Here is a 14,512-nt window from a genome sequence, read left to right on the forward strand (position 1 = left end):
CGGACAGTTAATTGTTTATCAGCTTGGAGCGGTCGGTACAGCGAAGTCTCCCCTTCTTGCCGGTCGGCGTTCGATCCCCCGATGACCCTAAATGGTTGGGCATCGCTCCTTCCCTCCCACGGGAGACATCTCCCGTCACGCAGGGTGCAGTCGCACCTCCACAGATCTACAGTATCATCTACTGATACTGGAAATGGCTCAAAAGGGCCACCACTTACGGGCTATTCATGCCCGTGCCACCTTTTGGGTGGCTTAATCTTCATCAATCAATCAATCACCTTCCCTCCATCCTATCCCAGCTCCTCCTCTTTTCCTCCCATTCTGCTCCAGCTCCTCCATTCTACCCCAGCTCCTTGTCCTCATTTCTCTTCTAAGTCCAATATGATCACACTGGCTTAGCACTTCCTCCTCACAATGACCCTTGCATGAAGAGAGAGAGAGAGAGAGAGAAGATTAAGCCACCCAAAAGGTGGCACGGGCATGAATAGCCCATAAGTGGTGGCCCTTTTGAGCCATTTCCAGTATCAATAGATGATACTGGAGATCTGTGGAGGTGCGACTGCACCCTGTGTGACGGGAGATGTCTCCCGTACGTGCATGAACACTCAGGTGTACATTAACACAGGTACAAGGGGCGAGAGGAGAGCCCACAAGGTTCATCTGTCGTGTCAGTAACTCTCAGCTTTCTCCATCAGCTGTTGCTGACTAGGCTTTGTTTACACCCACGTCAAATAAATCCACAAGGGCCGTGACGAGGATTCGAACCTACGTCCGAGATCATCCCAGACGCTGCCTTACTCGACTGAGCTACGACATGGTAAAAGAATTGCAACCAGAATTTCTACTGAATTTACCTGAATCCTGCAGCCTCTTCGAGACACAAACCAGGATTTTACACAACTCCCCCCATAAGCCACTCGAGCTATGTCAATAGGCCGTTCTCCCTCTTCGCCTTTACCACATTACACACAGAAATTTGATGCACCACGCTATTGTGGTTTCTGTGTGCACCGGCGACCAGTCTACTGGCAGTACAGGCCAGCACTGGTGCCGCCCCAGTGCCGGTTGATCAGTCCAGCAACCAGGAGGCCTGGTCGACGACCGGGCCGCAGGGAAGCTAAGCCCCGGAAGCACCTCAAGGTAGCCCCTCGCTCACGGTCCACGTCCCGGGCATATGCTAGCCACGTCCAACAGCCTGGTTGATCAGTCCAGCAACCAGGAGGCCTGGTCGACGACCGGGCCGCGGGGACGCTAAGCCCCGGAAGCACCTCAAGGCAAGGTACTCGCGCACGCAGCTGTAAATATTGACTTTTGTATGTAAACAATCACCGCTCCAGGAAAGGAAAGTCGTGTATATTTGATCAAATACTTTTATGACCCGATAATAATAACAGAAAACATTGGGGAATGACGGAGATAAAACCAAGAGAGGGCCGACCAGCTGAGGCTAACAGAACAAGATGCACTGAACAAAAGACTGAAGTCTGGGTACCATAAGTCTTCCTCGTCTGCCAGATAATTGTTGACACGGCCCCGTGCAAGTCTGTCAGGCCTTGTCAAGCTAAAGAAAACGGGAATAACTCGCTCAAGTTACAACCCCGCTCCTGTGCCAGGTAAGTCCACTACGGGCTCACCATAGCCCGTGCTACTTGCCCCGCTCCTGTGCCAGGCAAGTCCACTACGGGCTCACCATAGCCCGTGCTACTTGCCCCGCTCCTGTGCCAGGCAAGTCCACTACGAGCTCACCATAGCCCGTGCTACTTACCTGGCACAGGAGCGGGGCAAGTCCACTACGGGGCTCACCATAGCCCGTGCTACTTACCTGGCACAGGAGTGGGGCAAGTCCACTACGGGGCTCACCATAGCCCGTGCTACTTACCTGGCACAGGAGCGGGGCAAGTCCACTACGGGGCTCACCATAGCCCGTGCTACTTACCTGGCACAGGAGCGGGGCAAGTCCACTACGGGGCTCACCATAGCCCGTGCTACTTACCTGGCACAGGAGCGGGGCAAGTCCACTACGGGGCTCACCATAGCCCGTGCTACTTACCTGGCACAGGAGCGGGGCAAGTCCACTACGGGGCTCACCATAGCCCGTGCTACTTAGAACGTTTTGTTCCCAGTAGCTGAACCTTAAAAACAACAACAACGGGAAAGAACTGAAAGAGACAGGCGCTTCTGGGAACAAATCCACAAGGGCCGTGACGTGGATTCGAACCTGCGTCCGAGAGCATCCCAGACGCTGCCTTAATCGACTGAGCTACGACATGGTCAAAAGGAGTTCAAGCATCCCGTCATGAAGATGAAGAAACAGCTTCTGAGAACATCCCGTGCCTAGGTTCGAACCCTCATCACGACCTTTGTGGATTTGTTCAGTACTCCCTGGTGGTCGTGACGACCAGTGACGTCATCGTCATTAAGGGGGGGGGGGCGGGTGGTGACGAGGGGGGGTAGTGCCCCCCCCCCAAGGCCCAGTACTCACCCCCGTTTATAATACAAGTTAACCTGAGAAATTAATTTAGGAAAGACCTGGGGTAAATACTGGTTTTGGAAACATGATTGTCGATTTACGAAGCGAGTAACATAATAAATGTACAATCACCCGGGTGTTTCAAGCGTAGGTTAGACATATATATAATTGAAAAATGCAAATTAATTCAGAATTACTCAATTTTCTTCTTAGTTTTAAGACAATGTAGTCTTAAAAAAAAAAAGATAATCTGTTGCGGAAACAAACCTCGATACACGACTTCGAAGGCAAATATAAGATGCCCGTAGTAACCAAAGCTTAAAGGCGGGGTTTAGATGCTAGAGTTCGATCCCGCAAACACCTTCCAGTACCCCAAGGTGTCCATAGCCAGAAGGGAGCGTACACACACCTTTACCCCGCCAGCTCACGGGTCATCACATAAGCCTACCTGCGAAAAGAAACGGTTTATGTTAGAAATGAAACAAAAGAAATGAAAAAATAAACCACCACTGGCAATTCAATAGATATATGGGTTATAAGTGTCTATAACCATTATATAATGTGTGGGTCAACACCCAATGTTCCCACTAACGTGTGGGTCAACACCCAATGTTCCCCCTTACGTGTGGGTCAACACCCAATGTTCCCACTAACGTGTGGGTCAACACCCAATGCCCCCCCCCCTAACGTGTAGGTCAACACCCAATGCCCCCCCTAACGTGTAGGTCAACACCCAATGCCCCCCCTAACGTGTAGGTCAACACCCAATGCCCCCCCTAACGTGTAGGACAACACCCAATGCCCCCACTAACGTGTAGGTCAACACCCAATGCCCCCCTAACGTGTAGGTCAACACCCAATGCCCCCACTAACGTGTAGGTCAACACCCAATGCCCCCACTAACGTGTAGGTCCATACATGAACTTTGCCCGGCCACAACAGTGTAGAGTGGGACCATAAAAATGTCCAACACTGTCTCACGGAGCGGCGAGCCTCGCCTTGATAATTACAGCTTCGTGGCCGCCACCACAGCCTCTAAGGACGGTATTCCGGGCCCTATACTTGGCATCGTGGCTTTGATATTTACATGTGCGCGCTTGGGACTAACGGCCAGAGATGGGAGAGGCGATGGGAGAGTGTGAGAGTGGTCAAAGGAAAAGGAAGCGAGTATATGGAATGAATGACAAAGAGAGAGAGACGCAGTGACAGACACCTCACCCCCCACGACTCTCCCAAGAGTCCTGGTGCTGGAATACCTGTCACGATTCCTTTAGAGACGGCAACTTAGTGAAATGTCAAGGAAACCCGCACATATTATGGGCTTCAGAACAACACGAGGGTGTAAATCACTGTTGCAACTCCTACTTTACCGCGTCGAAGCTTCCTCCTCTTCCTCTAGGGAGCATTTTTATGAACCATTTGATTCACTTTTTGTCATGAAACCCAATTATGCTGCACCTGAACCCTCTTAGTGGTTCTTAGAACCCTCTTGAGGTTGAGAAACCTTAGGAGGCTGAACAAATCCACAAGGGTAGTGACGTGGATTCGAACCTGCGTCTGGGAGCATCCCAGACACTGCCTTAATCGACTGAGCTACGACAGGGTAAAATGCTTAGGAGGCTGGTCTATCACTGGAAAGTTATCTTTCTGAACACTAAACACGGGGACACTAAAAGCCCCGAAATCATCTCAAGATAACCTCAAGATAACACTTAAAAATATCTACATATTTACTAAGAGTCTTGAATTCAAGGAATTCCATTACGCTGTCGTTGAGTCAAACACTTGATCTGTACATCACTTGATATACACATGAAGATTTGTATCAGGAACGGTAACAATTAGCAAGGCAATTTTGGCCCGGAGTTAACAACTTGATTAGTGCCACCTGTTAACATCTCAACCACTAACAACCGCTACTGAATTACCACATCATTAGCATGAGTGTCGTCAACCACCACCACTACCACTAGCCTTATGGGGGCCGGTGGCTGAGCGGACAGCACGCTGGACCCGTGATCCTGTGGTCCCGGGTTCGATTCCGGGCGCCGGCGAGAAACAATGGGCAGAGTTTCTTTCCTGCCAATGCCCCTGTTACCTAGCAGTAAATAGGTACCTGGGAGTTAGTCAGCTGTCGCGGGCTGCTTCCTGGGTGTGTGTGTGGGGGGGGGGAATAGTAGTTAGTAAACAGTTGATTGACAGTTGAGAGGCGGGCCGAAAGAGCAGAGCTCAACCTCCGCAAGCACAACTAGGTTAATACAACTAGGTGAATACAACTAGGGGAATACAACTAGGTGAATACAACCTGCACATCCACGCACCACCGCCGCCATGCCTTTGACCTCAAGACGTTAGGATGGGTGACTTCCGGTGGCGGGTGCGGTGGAGGCTGTACGCAGACAGCTGCATCCACATAACTGGAGATGCTCCCCGGAGACCCTTACGGGCTCACCATAGCCCGTGCTACATGGACACTTTGTTCTCAGTAGCTAAATCTAAAAACAACAACAACCCGGAGACCAACTGCCAGATGAAGGCAGATATCGACACACGGAGAGAGAGAGAATTTGGAAAATACGATTTGGGACTACTTGACATGACATACCTAGGGAGACCAAGGAACAGAACTCTGCCCTAACGCTATTAATACTAAAGTTAACCAAGACCCGTGAACGCTTAGTGTACTACCTGGTACACAATAACTGGGGCGCGGGGAACACTAATCCTCCACACCAGTCAGTCAGTCAGTCAGTCAGTCAGTCAAAGCTTTTTGCGTTCACCTAATGCTCAGAAAGACCACCTGAGGCCTCTTAGCAAACACTCAGAATTATAAACAATTGCCTAATCCGGATACTCACACCTTTGTCTAATCCGGATACTCATCGCTTTGCCTAATCCGGATACTCGCCACTTTGCCTAATCCGCATACTCACACCTTTGCCTAATCCGGATACTCACCACTTTGCCTAATCCGGATACTCACCGCTTTGCCTAATCCGCATACTCACCGCTTGTTAATTCTCAATGATTTAGATGGACTGTACACAATACGGGTTCTGCGTCCCAGTGTAAAGGAAGAAATGTACACGTTTATCACCCAGAGTGTTCGGTAATATGTTTATTGTTTGTGATCTGTGTGTATATATGCAACCCGTTCTCGCACTTTCGTATAGTCAATATTGACTTAGTAAATACGTGCATAGGTGACATACTAAACATACTAGTTTACCTTGAAAAGCTTCATAGAAAACACCGACCTTACCTAACCTTCTTAGTATGTTAAGATAAGCATCTTATTGCTTCGTAATTACAATTATTACCTAACCTATACCAATAATAGGTTAAGTAACAATTGTAATTACGAAGCTATAAGATGCTTATTTTAACATACTAAGTAGGTTAGGTAAGGTCGGTGTTTTCTATGAAACTTTTCAAGGGAAACTATTATGTTTAGTATGTCACCTATGCACGCAACTAATAAGTCAATATTGACTTATTAAATTTGCGAGAACGGGTTGTGTTCTAATAGCAGGTCGTATTTTGACGTCTACTTTGCTCATAGTCAAAAATTTCCAAAAATACTCCCAACCCCCAGGTAGCCGGTCGGCCGAGCGGACAGCACGCTGGACTTGTGATCCTGTGATCCTGGGTTCGATCACAGGCGTCGGCGAGAAACAATGGGCAGAGTTTCTTTCACCCTATGCCCCTGTTACCTAGCAGTAAAATAGATACCTGGGTGTTAGTCAGCTGTCACGGGCTGCTTCCTGGGGGTGGAGGCCTGGTCGAGGACCGGGCCGCGGGGACACTAAAGCCCCGAAATCATCTCAAGATAACCTCAAGATAACCAAGTGTGCGGGTTCCAATCCTCCTGCTCATGGTTTCTATATATTTTCTCATAGCGCTATTGAATCTCTCAATATATTAGCCTAGTATTCTCGGGCTGATTAGAACCAATCCGTAAACTCCTATGGCATAATATGGTTTCGGTCTACCATGATGCCATAAACTCCCAGCTACCTATTTACTGCTAGATGAACAGAGGTACCAGGATGAAAGAATCTCGGCCCATTTGTTTCCGCCTCCACCAGGGATCGAACCCAGAACTTCAGGACTACGAATACCGAGCGCTGTCCATTCAGCCGTCAGTCCCTGGTCGGGTTTCCACACGTGTTTTAATAATATCTTCTCGAGTCTAACAATAATAGTTGACAATCACCTGAAACAATCGTACATTTTTGTGTGCGAAAGATGTACACATTTAAGAGTAGGCGAAGGAGTTGGTGTATCTAGTAAAGCAATATCGAATGATTAAGAGAAACCGGCTAGCTAGCTAGATCTATCTATATCTAATAACGCCTCTAAGATACTCAGACTGGAAGGTATACCACAGTTCAGGCCACACAGGTGAGGGGTAAGACCAGCAGAGGGCGCCAACTTCCCGCTAAAACCAAGAAAAACAAAAAGGCGGGAAACCACGCCGTGCTGCCTGTCCCTATTTTCAGCCCCACCTACACCCGCGCCCCTGGCTCCCGCCCACCTACACCCCTGGCTCCCGCCCACCTACACCCACCTACATCCCCACCCCTCGCCCCCACCTACCCACAGATCAATTATACCCACTTCTCCTTCCGCCCTTTGCCGCGGGTAAACCATTTCACGCATAATGGTAACAGCGGAGCCCCATGACGAGCGGGACGCCACAAATACCCAGAGAGCTGTCACAGAGCGGCCGTTGGAGACAATAGGTGGCCCGCCCTCCCTTGCCCACACCACAACACTTCCACCACAGGCGGAACCCGACCCCTCCTGCACCCACCACCACCACCACCACCACCTGAGGACCACAACACGCTACAGGGGATGGTTCTCCAACACAACCTACACGTGTAGCAATACTGGTCTACCGAAGGTGGCTAGTTTATTGTGCACCCTATACTCATCCTGTGAGCGGTAGCGCAAAAGCATTACAGAGGGGACAAAAGGTCTTTATCAGACCTTATCTTAGATTATTACATAAACAATTTCATCTATCCTTCACACCTTATAGTTACAATGTCAGCTAGTTACAGAGAAAGTGCTATTACAAGAGCTACCCTCTTCTGTGGGTTCCGCTTCACGTTACTGGCATAATACTGTAACCAAATGATTTAACGAAGACTTCGAAACGGTCATTCAGACATTAGGGAACAAAAGCCGCCAGGTTCGTATCTCCAAAAACCTTCGGCTTCAAGAGACAACCAGTGCAGTAATTAACTCTGTAGCTGCGCTGCGGTTTACGGAAATGGCACAGGAGTCTAGCAATCAATAAACCACAGGGAGTTATCTTGAGGTTATCTTGAGATGATTTCGGGGCTTTAGTGTCCCCGACGCCCGGTTCTCGACCAGGCCTCCACCCCCAGGAAGCTGCCCGTGAAGCAGGTAGCTCAAGCTATTCTCACCCCGTTCAGTACATCGTGTTAATACATACAGACACACACATCATAAACAATAAACATATTACCAAACATTCTGAGAGATAAACATATACATTTCCTCCTGTACACAAGTACCCGTAGGTGGAAAACTTAGTGTTCAAGAGAGAACTGGATAAGCACCTCCAAAGGATACCTGATCAACCAGGCTGTGACTCATACGTCAGGCTGCGAGCAGCCGCGTCCAACAGCCTGGTTGATCAGTCCAGCAACCAGGAGGCCTGGTCGACGACCGGGCCGCGGGGACGCTGAGCCCCGGAAGCACCTCAAGGTAACCTCAAGGTTACCACTGACCATAGGTTTACACCCCTGCCCTCCCTCCCTTTCAGGCTTCTTCAGGTATTTACGTGTATTTTAGAAACCTGTTCCGGGTTCGAACCCCGGTGGAGGCGGAAACAAAAGGGGCAGTTTCTTTCACCCTGATGCCTCTGTTCACCTTGCAGTAAATAGGTACCTGGGAGTTAGACAGCTGCTACGAGCTGCTTACATTTTCTAGTACGTCAAAATGCGTACTTCCTGGAGGTGTGTAACAAAAAGGAGGGCTGGTCGAGGACCGGGCCGCGAGGACGCTAAGCCGCGAAATCATCTCAAGATAAATCTTTCATGGATCGTAGCGGCTTAGTTTGTACTCGTTTAACAGTTTTCGAGTTGTGACACTTTACAACCCAAGGTTATGACTTATAACCTTCGTAGCGCCTCGGAGCTCATAAACCGTGTAATAAATACAAACACAGCCGCCATGATTGAGTCAAGATTTACAGGTTAGTTAAGTGGACACTTGAGTGCTTAATGAACCCTCACCATTTATTCTCAAGACACTTCATATCAAAATGTAAACAAATCGCATTCCATCAAATTACCACAAGTTCAACTCTGTTAAATTCCAAAACCCAAACTTAAGTACGACTAATAACAGTTCACACATTGTTGTTGTTGTTGTTAAAGACCCGCTACCTGGAACAAACTTCCAAGCAGCACGGGCTATGGTGATCCCGTGAACGAGAAGCATCTGTCACTTTTTATCCACATCCACGAACGCTCATGCATGTCACCTTGTACACAAGATGGTTTACCAACGGATTATAAGCCTCCCATCCTACCCAGCCTGACCTAACCCGATCCAAACTATCCCAACCCAACCTTAACCAAGCCTAAGGTAACACAATGATCCTAACCTAACTATATATATATGTGATTTTGACGATCATAAAAGGAGCCAAGTCAAACCGTCTTCAGTATGATGGATTGACGACATATATTGTATCATCCACACAGAGTGTATCCCTCCCTCTTCCCCCCCTCTTTCTCTCCCCCCCCCCTTTTCTCTCTCTTCCCCTCTTTCTCTCCCCCCTTTTCTCTCTCTTCCCCTCTTTCTCTCTCTCCCCCTTTCTCTCTCCCCCCTTTCTCTTTTTCCCTCTTTCTCTCCTCCCCTCTTTCTCTTTCCCCTCTTTCTCTCTCCCTCCCCCTCTTTCTCTCTCTTCCCCCCCCTCTCTCTCTCCTCACAGCCGCTCTCAAGAGAGGGACGAGGAGAGGGGAGAGGAGTTACGGGGTCAAAAGGTCAACACGAGGGGAAAAATGCCCACATGGGTCACGCTCCCACAGGCGGAAGACGCCAAGTGACTATATATAGCGTGTAGAAAAGAGGGGAACTGCTCAGGGATTAGAAGAGGGCTGCTAAGGCAGGGAAGTATTAGAGGGGGAAACTGGTGAGGGGTGAGACGGGAAGCGAAAATACTAGGCGGAAGCGTAGAGAGGGAAATAGGGAAAAAGGGGAAGAAATAAACACATATAGGACAGAAACGGGACAGAAGATTGAAGGGAGGAAATTAGGGACCCGAGGTATAAACTAGATTTATTATTAATATCTTTATTGACAGATTAATTACAATTTACCTATAAACGAGACACAGATGACAGGACACGCGGCCCTTGTGACCACGAAGCTATTCGTGCTTCACAAAGGAGAAAACAAAATTATAGAAATGGAAAAATAAAAAAAGAACCAGGAATAGAAAAAGAACGAAAAATTAGGATTGCACTCTTAAAGTGGTCGTAAATTTTACGGAGAGGCAGGAGGGGGCGGGGGGGGGGGGAGGAGGCAGAGAAGGATGTGGAGAAATAAGGCAGAACAAGGGAATAAGGAATGCGAGGGATAATGAGAGGCGAGAGTAACGAATAAGGTAAGAAAATAAGGATTGATTGATTGATAAAGATTAAGCCACCCAAGAGGTGGCACGGGCATGAATAGCCCGTAAGAAAATAAGGAGGCGATGAAGATATTCCACCACCACATCTTTCCTTCATTTTCCTCATCCTGAAAATATTAACTTTAAACCAACTTAATCCTATTCTTTATTCCTCCTCCTCCTCTTCTCCTTCGTCACGAAGAATATGTCGAAACCAAAGTCTGGCAAGAGCCTCCCTCTCTCTCTCTCCAACACAAGTGCCAGAGTGAAGTGTTTCACCTCATCCTCACCCCACCACCACAGAAATCTTACACACAGCAGAGACAGAGAGAGAGAGACGAGGAGACAGAGAGAGAGAGAGAGACGAGGAGACAGAGAGAGAGAGAGAGACGAGGAGACAGACAGAGAGAGCAAAATAAGAGACAACCGAGCCAAACTGTACCACTTAAGAGAATCTCTCGTGCGCAGGACTCTTAATTCTGTGGCGCGGGTTCGATTCCCGCACGAGGCAGAAACAAATGGGCAAAGTTTCTTTCCCCCTGAATGCCCCTGTTACCTAGCAGTAAATAGGTACCTGGGAGTTAGTCAGCTGTCACGGGCTGCTTCCTGGGGTGTGTGTGTGTGTGTGTGTGTGGTGTGGAAAAAGTAGTAGTTAGTAAACAGTTGATTGAGAGTTGAGAGGCGGGCCGAAAGAGCAAAGCTCAACCCCCGCAAACACAACTAGGTGAATACACACGCCTTAAATCCAGCCATGCGCCCCATACCAAGCCTGGCATACACCTGTCACCACCCAACATCATCAACCCACGTGTCAATATCATGTAAACAACACAATCACCTGACGCTCTTAGCACCACTTACCAACAGCTTCCCGGCTTGTAAAAGGCGTTTAACATCACTGTTATCATTCCTATCAAACGCTGTCTTAGACAACAACACCAGGTGAAAGTCGAGAGCACTTCGAGATGGTGATAATCTTGGCAACCAAAAAAGGAAGGAGGATATTATAGTGTGGGATGGTAGTGGTGGTGGTGGGGATTGTGGTGGTGGTGGTGGTGGTGGGGGGATGGTGGTGGAGGGGATGAACAGGTGGCAAGTGGATGGATGGCAAGTTAGAAGGGTTGATAGAAAATATTGATGGATTTATAGAGGGATGAGTTGATGAATGGCTGCGTGGATAGCTAGCTGGGTGGATGAGACACACACAGGGCTAGGAAGGAAAGGTGGATAGATAACGTTGAATCCAACTAGCAAGATGGCTAGGAGAGAAGACTAGGCCCCCCGCGGCCTGCTCGGGGACCGGGCCGCGGGGGCGTTGAATCCCGAAATGCTTTATCATTAAAGCATAAGGATGTAGCCCCAGTGATCAGTGCCGTCTCTTCCCACCCCAGAGGTCCCGGGTTCCATTCCCGCGCGCGACAGAATGGTATTAGGTATTTGATGCCTCTGTTTACATACCAGCAAACAGGTGCCGGGGAGGCAAGGGAACTGTTGTGGGTCGCGCCCTTCTATCTTGAGGTGATCTTGGAGATCATTTCGGGGCTTAGCGTCCCCGCGGCCCGGTCCTCGACCAGGCCTCCTTTCTGTTACACGTCTCCCAGGAAGCAGCCCGTAGCAGCTCTCTAACTCCCAGGGACCTATTTACTGCTAGGTGAACAGGAGCATCAGGGTGAAAGAAAAACTGCCCAATTGTTTCCGCCTCATTCGGGGATCGAACCCAGAACCCCAGGACTTGGTAGGCCTATGAAAGGTTCTTTTTCTTCCCCCATTGTCGGGGACAGGAAGCCTGGTAGGTTTATACAGGTCCCTCCTAGAGATCGACGGGATACATACCACAACAGTTGCCTAACTCACTAGTCCACTACGGGCTCACCATAGCCCGTGCTATTTGGAACTTTGTGTTCCAGGTAGCCGGTCGGCCGAGCGGACAGCACGCTGGACTTGTGATCCCGGGTTCGATCCCGGGCGCCGGCGAGAAACAATGGGCAGAGTTTCTTTCACCCTATGCCCTTGTTACCTAGCAGTAAAATAGGTACCTGGGTGTTAGTCAGCTGTCACGGGCTGCTTCCTGGGGGTGGAGAGGCCTGGTCGAGGACCGGGCCGCGGGGACACTAAAGCCCCGAAATCATCTCAAGATAGAAGTAACCCGCTCCACTACCATACGGCTGCGAGCAGCCGTGTCCAACAGCCTGGTTGACCAGTCTAGCAACCAGGAGGCCTGGTCGACGACTGGGCCGCGGGGTCGCTAAGCCCCGGAATAACCTCAAGGTAAGGTAACCTCAAGGTAAGGTAACCCTCCAGGGTATCCGGTCTTACATTTCACCTTTGTGAATGTACATTAATGACACTATGTAAAAGACACATCAAACACTTTATGTAGGGCATACGTAAATCTGTGTATCTATGTATTTACGTATGTAGGTTAGCTTAGCATTTTAAAAGCACCGAATCACCTTCTGTGGTTGAGTGTTCAATAAACCCTTGAACTATATGTTTAACACATCTCTAACCCTGTCCATGGAGGACAGAAGAAAATGTATATATGCTGGTTAGCATTGTAAATGTGTGGCCACGTCTGTGGTAGGAAAAAAAAACCTCCAACCCCCACCCACCATGGGAAAGGAAGAGGATACACATGAACCAATGACGGAAAGGGTGATTGGGAGTAAGAGCGGATGGAAGGGGAGGCTAAGAGCCGCGGGAAAGGAATGCCAGAGTGACTGGGAGAAAATCTACCCACATTGCCCACCTCCGCGGGTCATGATTCATCTCCACACAACCAGGTGGAGAGGCGAGGCAGGTTCTCCGGCCTCGACAAGTAGGACACGCACACACACAGGCGGGACCAAAGAGCCAAAGCTCAACCCCCCTGCGAGCACAACTACACGAGTACACAAGCCTCCTGGTCGGCAACCATCACTAAAGAGCCATTAGGCAAAATTGTAATGAAATTTTGTCAATAAAGATGTTAATAATAATAATAATTCTACGTAGGATATCTCTCTATCTCTATATCTATCTCTATATCTATCTCTATATCTATCTCTCTGTATCTCTCTCTCTCTCTCTCTCTCTCTCTCTCTCTCTCTCTCTCTCTCTCTCTCTCTCTCTCTCCCTCCCCTTCCTCGTTCCTTCTTCCTCCTTTCCTCTCTCGTACAGTCATTAAATCTTTTTATCTTAACATGCAAATGAGGGCTGAATATATATGCTGACAAAAGCGTTGACAGAAACAACTGGCAATTTCAAGGAAAGGAAGTGGTAATTAGGGCGAACTGAGATGAAGAAAGCAGGAGAAAGTTGCTTCGTGTCGGAAGAGGGAAGATAAACGGAGGAGATGGAGAGAAAGGGGGAGGAGGATAAGACAGAAATAATAAACAAAATCTAACATATTAAACAAAAAGCTATGAAGGAACTGATAGGAAAAAAGAGAGGAAGACTACTGGTGTAGAAAGTGGCATGACAGAAGTCAGTGAACCTACTCGACCCACACAGAGTCTACAAACCCATCTGTCGCTCTACCACCACTGTCCAGTTACCATCCCACACCACTCACCACCTTACACTCCTTCACCACCGCTCAACACCTGTTATCTTGAGGTTATCTTGAGATCATTTCGGGGCTTTAGTGTCCCCGCGGCCCGGGGAAGTCCCCTCCACCCCCCAGGAAGCAGCCCGTGACGGCTGACTAACACCCAGGTACCTATTTCGATTAAGGCAGTGTCTGGGAAGCTCCTGGACGCAGGTTCGAATCCTCATCACGGCCCTTGTGGATTTGTTCGTATGACCTATTTTATTGCTAGGTAACAGGGGCATAGGGTGAAAAACTCTGCCCATTGTTTCTCGCCGGCGCCTGGGATCGAACCCAGGACCACAGGATCACAAGTCCAGCGTGCTGTCCGCTCGGCCGACCGGCTCCCCACCGGCTGTTTGTTTTAAAGTCACGTCTCCTGATGGACAACACAATAAGCAATGATGAGAGACAAGAAAGAAAAGTTATTTTCTATTTTTTACCCGAGGTCAATAAAACCATTCCTGCCGCATTCCTCGGCACGTTTTTACCGTCATCTTATAGCGGTCGAGATGACTGGGTTTTATCTTGGCCCGTTCCTTGGCCCGTTCCTGACGTGCCTTGGCTCGTTCCTGGCGTGCCTTGGCTCGTTCCTGGCGTGCCTTGGCTCGTTCCTGGCGTGCCTTGGCTCGTTCCTGGCGTGCCTTGGCTCGTTCCTGGCGTGCCTTGGCTCGTTCCTGGCGTGCCTTGGCTCGTTCCTAACGTTCCTTGGCCAATTCCTAACGTTCCTTGGCCCGTTCCTAACGTTCCTTAGCCTGTTCCTAACGTTCCTTGGCCCTTTCCTAACGAAACATCTTAAAATGCTTCTTAATATCTG

At 49.1% G+C, this 14,512-nt stretch overlaps 1 protein-coding gene across 13 annotated transcripts in view; it reads right to left on the reverse strand.

Moving 5' to 3' along the window:
* Positions 1–14,512, reverse strand: part of LOC123771040 (serine-rich adhesin for platelets) — a 116,818-nt gene that overhangs the window by 80,732 nt on the left and 21,574 nt on the right. The window contains exon 1 of one of the 13 annotated variants that reach the window (XM_069309623.1): positions 2,738–2,902. The exons of the other annotated variants lie outside the window; for them this stretch is intronic. The gene's annotated coding sequence lies outside the window, so the exon portion shown is untranslated. Of the gene's footprint in view, positions 1–2,737; positions 2,903–14,512 lie in introns of those variants that run through there. 13 annotated transcript variants of the gene reach the window in all.

Source organism: Procambarus clarkii, chromosome 65, assembly GCF_040958095.1.
Source record: "Procambarus clarkii isolate CNS0578487 chromosome 65, FALCON_Pclarkii_2.0, whole genome shotgun sequence".
Classification (NCBI taxonomy): Eukaryota; Metazoa; Arthropoda; class Malacostraca; order Decapoda; family Cambaridae; genus Procambarus; species Procambarus clarkii.